Genomic DNA, 9,845 nt, shown 5'->3' on the forward strand with positions numbered 1-9,845 from the left:
AAATTTTTACATACAGTGTTACTACACATTTTAACAGGAGGATAATAATTCAGTAGGTTATGCATTTTCTAATGATACCTCACAAGCCATTTTCCACTAACAGTGTCGTCTCTGTTCACAGAATTTCTGATAGTTTGATGTCTGCTGGCAATGGATATCACTATTTTGCATCTCTCCTCTGCCTCAGTGAGCACCCGCTGTGGTTGTTGAAAGTCTGTGAGGGGATCTATGGGATGCAATCTGAACAGTGGCAACCTGAGCCCTTTGTCCCACCACCTTGGCTCCCTCTCACACATTGTGATGCTGAGACAATGGGTGAATCTCTGGCAGATATTGCACTTACACAGGAACATCATTAGGTAGGGAACACAGCCAACTGAATTACAGACTGCTTCTGCAGCCACTCATAACACTAATGATAGAAAGTCGCCCCCCCCTAACAGCTTTGCAGCTTGCACCCCTGGATCATACCATCTAGCCTTAATCAAAAAGACTGATCAGTGTGAGTTTATTACACAGGGTCCACCCCTCCATTCACTGTGAATAGTACATGAACCAGCCTTGTAACGGAGCTGAGATTTCCCAAGAACTTCAAGCAAAATACACCAGTTTAAGTAGAGCATAAAACAGATTTATTAACTACAGAAGATGGAGTTTTAAGGATTATAAGTGGTAGGAATAAAAGATCAAAGTAAATTACCATGGAAATTAAGATAAATTCACAATTTAAACTTTACACTTATTACACTAGGGCGTAGTTCAGTATGCACACAGGAAGGCTTAATGCTCGAGCTGCTGCACATGCTGGGCAGGGCTTAAGGTTCGGGCTCCCCATGGCAGGAGAGAGAAGAAGACTCGGCCCCTGGAGGGGCAGGCTGGGGCTTCCTGGATCCCATTTGCTCACAGCCAGCGCCCTGCCCCCACTCCCCAAGTCATCCATGGCACCCCCAGGTCGGCCAGAATGAGCAGCAGCAGCAGTTTTCACTGCACTACGTCCACTTATGGCTTACAGGCAACTCCCAGACTCACCACAGTCCACCATCTCGGCCAGAAAGGAGCCCACTCAGCCTCACCATTGCTGCTTTTCTTCCCCCCCAGAACCCAGCTTCTCCTGGGCTTGCAAGTAGCCATCCCTGGGATGCCAACAGGCAGCCACAGGGTCTGTCTCTCAGCAGCCAACCGCACCTCCATGGGTTCAGCCCTCAGAAGGGCAGGGTTTCCTGGATCCCAGTTGCTCACAGCCAGCCCAGCCTCCACCTCTAAAACCATCAGTCATGCCCCCAGGTTGGCATAAAGGGACCACCATTCTCCACTTGGACTCAGCTTTGCTTGTTTTCCTTTCACCCAGAACCTCCCTTCTTCTCCTGGGCTGCAAGTAGCCACTCTGGGAAGCCAAGAGGCAGGCACAGGATTCTACCTCCCAGCAGCCAACCACACCTCCCCAGGCTTTGCAGAATGAAGGGTGGTGCTCTACTAACCCCACTTAGCCGCACAGCTTCTTCCCTGCCTTCCTCAGCTCAACTTCCTCTATTTGCCCCATTCAGGCCCTCACTTCCTCCTTTGGCCAGTCACGCAAAGGAGCCCAGCAGGAAGTGAGAGCCTCTATAGGCCAACCTCCAACAGCAGAGGTGGCCAAGCCACAAGCCTCCAAATGGTGACTGGCCTAACTACTCTAGGTTCTCCAGCCTGACACCAAGGTGCTTTCTCCACTGCTGTCAGCATCCTCTGTCATGCAGGGGTTGGAGTTATCTCAGGGAACAGGCCAATAGGAGGAGTGGCCTTTCTAAACAACAAGGGGATCTGGGAAAAGGAAGCCAGCACGTTTCTGCCTGGTTTTGAACATGGACCCTTTGCGTGTTAGGCAAAGTGATAACCACTACACTACAGAAATTCCACCTACTGGGTTGTTGCTCACTCTGGCACAGAACGATGGACAAAATCTAGAGAATGTGGTGGTAGCCCCTCGATAGGTCAGCTGGAGAGGCAGAGGACTGGAGCCAGCACTCAGGAAGGTCATCCTTACCTCGCCCGTGTGACTCCAGCTTGAGGGAGAGCTTCTTTTTCTTCTCCTTGCTGACAAAGAGCAAGAGAAGAATGAAAGGTCAGGTGGGCCAACTCGGTGCAGAAGCGCCATGCTGTCTTTTCCTGCTGCATAGCCTGAAATGAGGGACTCGTGGCAGTTAAAGGAACTGCTGCACTCTCAGAAAACATCCCGCCCGTGCATAAAGGAGGATAGAAGAGCCTGTTAGTCTAGCACGCTCCCAACTGAACTGTTTCAGCAGCTGCTAGGTTTCTTTTTGGACCTGTTACTTTCTGTCTGGGATGTTGTTGTCAGCTGTGGCACAGAAAAAGGACGTCATTGCGAGCTGCCCATGAAGATAAGATTAACTTTGCCTTCCTTGCTCGGCTTTACTTGCTTCCTCACCCTATTCCTAGCCTTAGTTCCTGTGTTACCTGAAGGCACACGGGGGCCCCAGCAGTACGAAGAGGAAGTTAGGACAGCTAGACCTGGTGGACAAAAGTTTCTACCACCGGCTTAGCCACCCCACTCTCACCCCAGCTTCACATATTGACCGCCAGGGACTTGGTGCCCAGGACAGGGCCTCACCTACCTACCACAATGCCCCTTCAGCTGCAATCTCCCCACACAGACACCTTCCCTGCCCCTGCAAGTGTTACCTCACAGAGTGTGAGAAGTGGCTAGAAAGTTAACACCACCTCCTGCTGGCCAGTCACACCAGGCAGAGGGAGCCTGGGGAGTGCTTCTTTAACAGGAGAATGAAGGCCTGGAGGGCAAGAAAGATCCACGGGCTGTCACTAGCAAATAATGGCCACCATGGATCCACCCCAGAGGCGGCTGCATCTTAGCACAATGGGAAACAACCCATCAATTCAATTAGAAATAAAACAACTAGAGAGAAGTGGGGCAAATGTTTTGAGGTTATTTTATATCAATCTTTGACACACGCAGAGAGAACCCTGTCACAAACAAACATTTGATAACATGAGAGAAAACCACCAAGATCGGAGGGATTTGATGTTGCTATTAAATAACTAGTGGAAAAAGGGGGGACTGTTGGACTGGATTTTATATGACTGTCCACTACATAAACAGAATGTGATGGTCCCCCCCGGCAACGGGGGCAACCATTCACGTGAGCAGCTCAGAGCCCTTTGAGGAGCTGATTTAAGGGCGGGGGGGGGCGAGCTGGAAGGCTCCCTGGACAAGGGAAGGGGGGCCGCAGGGGAATTGGGAAATGGGGGTCTGGGCAGTCTCCATGGGGGATGTGCTCCTCCCTTTCCCTTCCCTGACCTGGCAGAGAACAGAACCTCATCCCATCCCACTCCAGTGGGAGCCATGTTCTGGGGAATGACCCAGAGCAACATTTTCCCACCCAAAACAAGGACAAAATCGCTGCAGATAAAATGGGTGGGAAAATTCCCACCCATCGGAGAGATTTTAAATTGACATTTGAGAAGTATGGAGAGAAAAGGGAAAATCAGAGGCAATTAGAGAGCTGATCATTGGGGGGGGGAGGAGAATCTCCCTGGATTTTTATAGGCCACGTGTGATAATGCGATGGAGGAGAAAAGGGGAAATCTTGAGAGAATGTGTGTGTGGGAGGAAGTGGCAAAAACAGGGACAGGATCCAGTTAACTCACCTCCCTCCCACCCCGGGAATGTCCTGGCTGCAAAGAGGACAGATCTACACCCCCCACCCCAGTGATCTCCCCCCACTGCAACTCCGGCTTCTCCTCCCCCCCCTCGACACCTCCGCCCTCACACCAAAGGGGTGGGGTTCTGCCAGCGCCTCCTGCTGAGACTCAACTCCTGGCTCCTCCCCCAGCCCGGATTGTGCCCTTTAGCCCCCCACAAAAACTGCCTCCAGCTGCCTGACCCCCCCCTGCTCATCAATTTCCTGCTCTGCGCCTGCCCCCCCCACGCTCCCTGTTGCTTCCCCGTCCCGCTCCAGCCCCCGCCCCCAGCGCCCGGCGGAACGTTACGGCTGGTCCGGGCGGGGGAAGGGCAGCGGCTTCAGCGGCTGTTACTGGGCATGCGCAGTGCCCGGAGTAGCACATTGCCTATGGGGAGGGATTTAATACACCGCCCCCCCCGCCTGGCCCGGGTCCGCCCCTCCCCCCCACACGACGGCCGGCCCCGGCCCCCCCATCCCAGCGGGGCGGGCGGGCGGATCCTCCTGCAGCTCCACTGGGGCCGAGGCGCCTTCAAGGCTTCTCCCAGGCTCCCTGGGGCAGAGTCACTTTCCTGCCCCCCAGCGCCTCTCATTCCCCGGGGGCTCCGGGTCACAATGTCCCACCGCCCTTCCCCCGCCTGCAGCTCCGGCTTCTCCCCTCCCGCCCCCGCCAGCCACACCAAGGGGAACCCCGGGCCCCAGTCTCTGTCCCCACCTGGATCCCAGCGGGGCCGGGGGCAGATCCTGGCTGCAGCTGAGAACAGCGGCTCCGCTCCGGCTCGGGCAGCTCCAGCGCTGCTGGCAGCACGTGGAGAACCAGGAAGCAGCTGTTCAGCCCGGGCTCCGCGTCACAATGTGCCAGAGCCCCGCACAAAGGAGCTGCCCCAGCCCCAGGCTGCCCAGGCTGTGCCAGAGCCCCGCCCCCAGGAGCTGCCCTCCCCCCCCCCTCTGTGCTGGAGCCCCGCCCCCAGGAGCTCCCCCGCCCCCGAGCTGAGCCAGAGCCCCGCCCCCAGGAGCTGCCCTGCCCCCGGGCTGTGCCAGAGCCTCGCCCCCCGGAGCTGCCCTGCCCATGGGCTGTGCCAGAGCCTTCGCCCCCAGGAGCTGCCCTGCCAATGGGCTGTGCCAGAGCCCCGCCCGCAGGAGCTGCCCCGCCCCCGGGCTGTGCCAGAGCCCCGTCCCGAGGAGCTGCCCTGCCCCCGGGCTGTGCCAGAGCCCCGCCTCCAGGAGCTGCCCTGCCCATGGGCGGTGCCAGAGCCCCGCCCCCAGGAGATGCTCTGCCCCCGCTCTGTGCTGGAGCCCCCACCTCCAGGAGCTGCCCCGCGCCTGAGCTGAGCCAGAGCCCCGCCCCCAGGAGGCTGCCCGCACCTGGGATGTGTCAGAGCCCCGCCCCCTGGAATTTCCCCATGTTGGGTCTCTGAGCTTTGTTCTCCTGCCGCCTTCTTCCCAGCACCCCCAGCTTCCTTCCTGTGTCTGCAAACACCCCCCCTCCCCCGGGGCCGGCTGCAGTGCTCGCTGAGGCTGACTCCAGTGGCTGAAGTTGCCTCCATCTCTGCTTCACCTGGAGGGGGAGAGACAAAGAGAGGAGATGTTCCCAGGGTGTGAAACCAGAATCGGGGCAAGGAGAGAAAGGACTGTTGGAAAGGTGGGTTTATTTTGTGTGTGGGGGGTGAGCCAGAGGGATTCAGAAGAAGTTGGGCAGCAGAGGCTCAGGAAATTGAGGGGAACGTCCTGGGTGTCTCAGTGTTGCCCAGGGTTTGTACAACACCTTGCATAATATGGGGTCTGATCTCAGTCATGGTCTGTGCAGCACCTGGGAGCCCTGATGTCTGTTTCCTGATCACAGGCTCTGGGAATGGAGAGAGGGAAACCTCAGCACCTGAAGGTTAATTGCAGCCCTGTGTACAACCCTGCTAGGGTGATCCGACAGCAAATGTGAAAAATTGGGATGGGGGTGGGGTTAATAGGCACCTATATAAGAAAAAGACCCAAAAATCGGGACATCTAGTCATGCTAGTCCCTGCTGTTCTCATCAGGGGTCGGCTTAGAGAGGGTTTGGCTACACTTGCAGCTGTCCAGCGCTGCGAGTTAAAGCTGTCTTCCTACAGCTGTTTAGGGAAAGCGCTGCAGTGTGGACACACTGACAGCTACCAGCACTCTGTCATGGCCACATTTGCAGCGCTGTTGAGAGTGGTGGCATTATGGGCAGCTATCCCAGCATTCAAGTGGCTGCAATGTGCTTTTCAAAAGAGGAGGGTGGGGTGGAGTGTGGACACGGAGAGTGGGGGAGACAGAGCGAGTGGATTTTTGAAGCTGACACTGTGTCAGCTTCCTGCCTCGCAAGTTCAAGCCTCCTCCCCCACCCCTCTCTCATTCACTAAATGCAAATAGCCGCCTTTGTTTTTTTCCTCACAGACCAGATAAGCCGCTGATCCAAAACAGACCCCCCCTCCCCCGTGCCCACCCGGCTGCTTCTCTCCTCAAGCAAACACCAGCTGTGGGTGTTCCAAAGGGATCCTCCTGCTCTGCTCATTCACTGCAAACAGTAACTGTGTTTGGTTTTTAGATAAGCAGCTCCGGGAGCCTTCAGCTCACAACAAAGCAAACAGAGGCATCACACCAAAACAAAGAGCGTTATCTCTACTTAAAAGCATTATGGGAAGGTTCTGGAGGTCAGTGACAGCGTAGTAAGATTAATCACTGTTTACACTGGCACCCCAGCGCTGCATCACCAGCTCTGTTCTCTTTATTCCTCTCGTCGAGGTGGAGCACATGCAGCACTGTAGCCAGGGAGATACAGCGCTGTATGTGCCTTGCCAGTGTGGACGGGGAGTAAGTTACAGCGCTGTAAAGCCACCACCTGCACTGTAACTCTCCAGTGTAGCCAAGGCCTGAATTGTAGTAATAATAGCAGCCGAGAATCCGATGGCACCTTCTAGACTAACAGACGTATTGGAGCATGAGCTATCGTGGGTGAATACCCACTTCGTCAGATGCAACAATAGTCCCATATGGGCTAGTGGTCAGGATTCCTGGTTTTCACTCAGGTGGCCTGGGTTAAACTTTTGGTGTGGGAAGAGTGCAGAGCTTTTGCCCAGAGTGGAGGCAGAAATGAAAGGAACAGGAAGGGATCCTGCCAGCAGTGGAGTTAGACAGTGTAGGGAGGGGACCCCAGAAGTGAGGGCGGGGCAGTGGTTTGAGGGGAGATGAGGGAAGGATCCCAGCAATGCGGGAAGTTGACAACCTGGAGAGCACAGGCCTGGAATGGGGACCTGGAAGAGTGAATGTGTCCCTCTAAACCCATCAACTGCAGACTAGGCAGGCTTGGAAGAATTGTGTATTTGTTCGTAAATGTCAATTTCTGTGTAAACACACAACCCAATGGCAAAATATTTCCATCAATAATCATCAAAATTGACAGATGGGCAAAGTAAGAAACATGCTGCTTGAGAACTTATCATGTTGTAGGAGCAGCAGTGATCTGTATGCTCTGTATAACCTGTATGCTCAGAAGGTCTGTTAAACTCCCCCCAGCTTGTGTCCTTTTCCCTCTTTGAATGCCTGTGAAGTGGCTTTCCCACTCTCCTTTGTACCTCCAGTGAATGCCCTTCACCCGGCCCATCTGGCCAGTGGTTCGCTGTGTTACATTCTATTGCACCTCAGGGAGACTGATCTTCATCGCACCGTCCATCGCTGCGCTGTGGGACACTTACCTTAAAGGATCCTGACATCTCCACTGCCAGGCCTGTCCTGGGAGCGTGAATATGAGTGTGACACCCTCCCCCATCCTTTCTTTTGAGCTTAGCTATCAAGCTAATAAATGTGCTGCTTTCCGCCAAACTCTGGGGGGGAGGGGCATTATTAGTGCTCTCTAAGCTTACTAACTGACCCAATTTTGGGTAACGCAAGCAACATTTTTTGATCTGTTATTGTACCAAAGGGGGAGATGGTTGTCTATAAAGGAGGGTGAAGACTAAATGCCTCTGATGAGAATGGGATTTGAACCCATGTAGGCAGAGCATAATGGGATAGCAGTCCATCACCTTAACCACTCGGTCACCTCATCTGAGCTGTCAAAAAATGGACAGGAGGAGAAATCTAAGGCCGGCAGAGATAGGGACACTAAGGAGTTTTTAAATACTAAGCGAAAGCAGGGTCTGAATGAGCTCCCCTCTCTCACCTAGTGAGGAGCTGGGGAAAGACTTCAAGAACAGACCGTGTTTGCATAGACACACCTACTCTGCCTAGCTATGCAGCCTGATGGGGCCGCTTCCCCAAAATGACCAGTTTGGGATGCTCTTGGGTTACAAATCACTTTAGGATTGAGTGGAATGAAATGTTATTCTCCTTCCTGTATGAGTGAAGGGCAGCAGAACATACCTAGTCCGTCCTGATGGAGGGGTAAGTGAGTGAGGAATAACTTTTATTGGACTGCAGAGAAGTGATTGAGGACGTCACCCTAAACCAGTGGTCCCCAAACATTTCACATTGTGCCCTCTTAGCCATGGCTGTGGTCCCTCGGAAGCCACGGTCAAGAACCGGGGCTGGGAGGAGTGGGGCTGTTGCTTGCTGGGGTGAGGGGTGCGGACAGGGGTAAAGGGGTCAACGCCGGGCTGGGAGCCAGAGTCTCAGGCTGAGGGTGGGGTTGGGGAAGAGCTGTGGCAGAGTGGTGCTCCCTCCCTGCCCTCTATGTGGGCTGGCTCAGGTCCTGAGGTGCCCCCGTGAATGTTCCTCTGTGTCCCCCTAGGAGTCGCACCCCACATTATGGGGACCACTGAACCCTACTCGCTAAGCCGGGGCTAGTGATGCCAAACCCCCGGGAAAGGGAGAACAAGTGTGGGGGCCCAAGCACCAGAACCATGCCCCTACCTTCTGTCTGTGGCTCTACCCCCTTCCACCCATGGCCCCATCCACTGTCACTTCTGTTCCACCCCTTCCCCCACCAGCCCCACCCTATCACTCCTTTACCCCTGCCCCGCTGTGGCCCTGAGACCAGAGAAGCTCTGTGCCCTTGCTGCAGCCCCCGGGCTGTAGCAGGGAGTGGGAGCTCCTCCAGCCCTGGGGCTGACATAGGGGAGACTTTTCCAGGGGGACCTAACTTGGCCAGGGCCCCTGATCATGGGCCCCACTGTCCCCTTGGCAGTGCAAGGTTTGGGGAGGCTGAGCCCCCTTGTCATAAACAGATAGCTAAGGGTTAATGTTCTTTTACCTATAAAGGGGTAACACCAGTAACCTAAAACACCTGAAAAGAGGACCAATCAGGAAACAAGACTTTTTCAAATCTGGTGGAGGGAAGTTTGTGTGTGAGTTCTTTGTTCTTTGACTTGTGTCTGTGGCGTCTCGGCTATGAGAGTGATTTTTCTATCTCCTGCCTTTCTAATCTTCTGTTTCCAAGTTGTAAGTACAAAGATAATAAGACAATAAGTTTATATTGGTTTTTTTTGTATTTACATGTGTGTAGTTGCTGGAATGTTTTAAATTGTATTCTTTTTGGATAAGGCTGTTTATTCATTTTTTTCTTTTAAGCAAATAACCCTGTATTTGTCACCTTAATACAGAGAGACCATTTTTATGTCCTTTTCTTTCTTTTTATATAAAGCTTTCTTTTTAAGACCTGTTGGATTTTTTCTTTAGTGGGGTCTCCAGGGAATTGAGTCTGCAGCTCACCAGGGAATTGGTGGGAGGAAGAAGTCAGGGGGAAAATCTCGTTGTGTTAGATTTACTAGCCTGACTTTGCATACCCTCTGGGTAAGGGGGAAGAGAGATTAGCTATCTTGGTACTTCTATTTCCAGGACTGGAAACAGGGAGGGGGGAGTCCCTCTGTTTAGATTCACGGAGCTTGCTTCTGTATATCTCTCCAGGAACCCAGGGAGGGAACACCTGGAGGGGAGGAGGGGGAAGGGAAATGGTTTCTTCCCCTTTGTTGTGAGACTCAAGACATCTGAGTCTGGGGGTCCCCCGGGGAAGGTTTTGGGGAGACCACAGCGAGCCAGGCACTGTATAAATCCCTGGCTGGTGGCAGCTTTACCAGGTCAAAGCTGGTAACTAAGCTTGGAGGTTTTCATGCTAACACCCATATTTTGGACGCTAAGGTCCAAATCTGGGAAAAAATGTTATGACACCCCTCCCCCCTGAGCCTCCATTACGAGCCG

The 9,845-nt window shown here is 53.9% G+C and overlaps 1 protein-coding gene across 1 annotated transcript in view; it reads right to left on the minus strand.

The window, feature by feature from the left end:
* Positions 1-4,541, minus strand: part of LOC127042218 (zinc finger protein 560-like) — a 281,458-nt gene extending 276,917 nt beyond the window's left edge. Inside the window, exon 1 of the mRNA XM_050935836.1 lies at positions 4,411-4,541. The gene's annotated coding sequence lies outside the window, so the exon portion shown is untranslated. The remainder of the gene's footprint in view (positions 1-4,410) is intronic.
* Positions 4,542-9,845: the final 5,304 nt, after the last annotated feature.

This window comes from Gopherus flavomarginatus, unplaced genomic scaffold (genome assembly GCF_025201925.1).
Source record: "Gopherus flavomarginatus isolate rGopFla2 unplaced genomic scaffold, rGopFla2.mat.asm mat_scaffold_34_arrow_ctg1, whole genome shotgun sequence".
Taxonomy (NCBI): Eukaryota; Metazoa; Chordata; order Testudines; family Testudinidae; genus Gopherus; species Gopherus flavomarginatus.